Source organism: Pteropus medius, unplaced genomic scaffold, assembly GCF_902729225.1.
Source record: "Pteropus medius unplaced genomic scaffold, Ma_sr-lr_union100, whole genome shotgun sequence".
NCBI classification, from domain to species: domain Eukaryota; kingdom Metazoa; phylum Chordata; class Mammalia; order Chiroptera; family Pteropodidae; genus Pteropus; species Pteropus medius.
Window position 1 is genome coordinate 5695982 of NW_024342474.1, and position 3407 is coordinate 5699388.

Consider the following 3407-nt stretch of genomic DNA (forward strand, 5'->3'; position numbering starts at 1 on the left):
CCTGTCCAAAAGCCTGGGATTCCCAGTGTAAACTAAAGTCCTTAGTAGCCTTCTGCATCTCCTCTTTAGTGGAGTCATAGCCTTACAAAATTTGGAAGTGTTAATATGCTCTACAGCTGAAATATTAGCAAGAATTTGTGTATCTGTTTTAATCAGTACATCTTTTCCTTTCGATACTTGATGAAAATCTTTATAAAATTTTAGTCTATTTTTCTGTCCTTGTGATTTTAGGAGACTAGGTTAATTTGCCTTTTTAAACCTGAAGATGTTGTGGTATCTAAGAATCATTCTTAAAGTAATGTAATATTTTGCCCAAGATATAATATATTGATATTTTAGATATAGTCAGCTTCCTTTAGATATAGCATCCCGACTATCCAGTGAGTCAGGCAGAGCAAAGAGTACTTTGGTTTCATAAGAAAGAAAATTGAGGCTCAGAGATATTAAGGCACTAGCCTAGGACACATGAGGAGTAGTGTCAGAATTCATCAGTGATAAGTGCATCATAGGAAATAGGAATGAATTCAAACTGATCTTAGGAAATATCCTGAAAGGTTTAAATCCTGAAAGGGAGTTTCCTGGTGTTTTGTTTAAACACTGTTGTTTTCTCTTAGTTCTTAAAATATGATGGTGTTGTTTTGTTTACTTTTTTCCCTTGTAAAATCAGTGTTTTTTTTTTAATTACGTTAATTGAAAGGTCTGATTAGCCTCATGATACTGAAACTGAAGGTTTTACACTACTACATACACTATGACTAAAGTCTAGATATATGCAGGTTTATCACTGGTGGATACATGAGCCAAGTTAACAAGGCAAGCTGGTGCCACCAGCAATAACATTAACAAGAAATGACCTTTCTATTATTCTTTCTAATGCATTGGTCATCCATCTAAGATTTACTCATGTTAACTCATTTAATCCTTACAATCACCCTATGAGGTAGATTTTGTTACTATCTCTCTTTTGTACCTGAAGAAAATAAAGTGCCAAGCCATTAAGTGACTTGTTCAATGTCATGTAGCAAGAAAGTGGCAGAGCTGGATTATGATCTTCCTTGGTCTGGATCCACCATCTCTGCTCTTAAATCACAATGTCAGAATGGCAGTTTCTCACTGTCCTGTGTCATGCTCTAGTGCTTCAGAAAGCAAGTGGCTTCAGGAAGCAAACACTTTAAACCATAACTTATATACAGTAAGTTCAGTATAAACATAGCACACAAGCCCGGAGAAGCCAAAAAGACATTTATAAAAATTCAATTTCTCTAAGACCCCTACTCTAGTTGAATCTGACCTAATGTGACTCTATCATACTTTAGCTTTTGTCGACTTTCCTGTGGGCCAAGAATAATAATGGAAGGAATTCATTCAGTTTTATTAGATTAATATTCCTGAGTGAGTGAGCTGTACAATAAGCCACTCATTCTTACCTACTGGTTCAAGTTTCATCTAAATGTGGCCTTTACAATAACATTCTCTTTTTATCTATTAAAGTAGTATTCAGTTACATCGTTGTAGGAAACTTTTGTTCTCTTTTCTTGAAGCTTAATAGGCTTAATTATGTTTTTATTAGCAACAGTCATATTTTAAAGCATTTTTATTATGTAGCAGCCAATATTTTAACAAATTGAGATATAATCTTGACAATGCCACTAAAATTTAACCAAAATCTCTCAAATCTACTGGAGTCATTATATATAATCTCTAGCCACAGTGCCTGGGTTCAAATCTCAGTTTAGCTACTTACCAGCTACATGCTCTTGGGCAAATTACTTAAATGTTTTGTGGCTTAAATTTTTCAACTATAAAGTAGGATTTGCTATTAGTATTAGTGTTCCCCAGAGAAAAAGAACCAATAAGAGATACAGATATGTATGTATACAAACAGATCTATTATGAGAAATTGGCTCATGCAATTATGGAGACTGAGAAGTCCCATGATCTATCATCTGCAGACTGGAGGCCCAGGAAAGCTGGTTGTGTAATTCCAATAAAACACAAAGACCTAAGAACCAGTGGGGGCCAATGACGTAAGTCTCAGTCTATATCTGAAGGCCCAATAACCTGGAGTGATGGTATCCGAGAGCAGTAGAAGATAGATGTCCCAGCTCAAGCAAAAAAAAGGAAATTCACCCTTCTTCTGTTTCTTTGTTCTACTCAAGCCCTCAATAATTGGATAATGCCCACTGTGTTGGTGAGGGTGATCTTCTTTACTCAGTTTACCATTTCAAGTACTAATCTCTTCCAGAAACACCCTTGCAGACATACCCAGAAATAAAGTTTCACCAGCTATCTGGGCATCCCTTAGCCTAGTTAGGCTGACACATAAAATTAACTGTCATACCTACGTCACAGGGTTGAGAATTTATCAAGTGTTTACTATGCCAGGCACTGGTCCAAGCTCTTTAAATGTATTACTCATTCAATTCTTACAACTACTGAAATATTAAATTATCCTCAATTTAAAGATGACAAATTAATAAACTTCTCTGCAGAGAAAATAAAAAGCTAGTAAGTAGTCGAGTCTAGATATGAACCCAGCCAATTTGATTGTAAATCTACAGTCTTAGTTGCTGCTACCCTGTGCATTTTTGAAAATTAGTTTAAAACAGCAACAAACATCCAAACCCATTTTACAAAAGCAAACATGCTCTCTAATGGTTTTTCCCACTCTGACTTTCTGTCTGTAAGTTGCCAGACTAACCCTAATTTACCAATGAGATGACCCTCGTGTTCTATCTTCGTAGACCATGACTAAGATGACTCAAACTTCGGTTTGATTTATTTCTATTAACTCCAACTCATCTGAATCCCTTCATCTTCCACCAAATTCACACCATCTGCTATAGTAGATGCTAGGTAAGGGTTCATGACGGAATAAAACTCCTCATTAGAAACCCATTAGTGATTCTAGTTTTAGAATCACTGGAAAAATCTTCTTTCTCCTGAGATAAAATCTTATAAGAGATTCATTTGGGAGAAAGACTAAGAAGTAAAATTTAACAATAAAAATTCTACATCTCAAAGATTTTTTTAAAAAATCCAATTATTTATGGTTAATTTTATAGAAAAAAGGCAAAAATGGAAATTTATGTTGCTATTTTGGATGTGGAAATACTTTATTTTTATTACTATCAAGCCTTTAAACCAAAATAGCAGACCAATTTAGAAGGCAATACTTACTTTAAAATATATTTTTTTAAATGTGCATTATAGCCACATCTTACTATTTGCTGTAATAGAGTTCTGTTTCTCTTTCCCTTTTGATAAACCCAATTAATCATTCAAGTAGAGTACTCTGCAGGTTATTTGAAAAGAGTCAAATTTTTTCAAAAAGAAAGCCTCTTTTGGACAAACTGTGGGAAGCCATTTTTTTTTTTAACAGACTTAATTAACTTTATTTCTCTTGC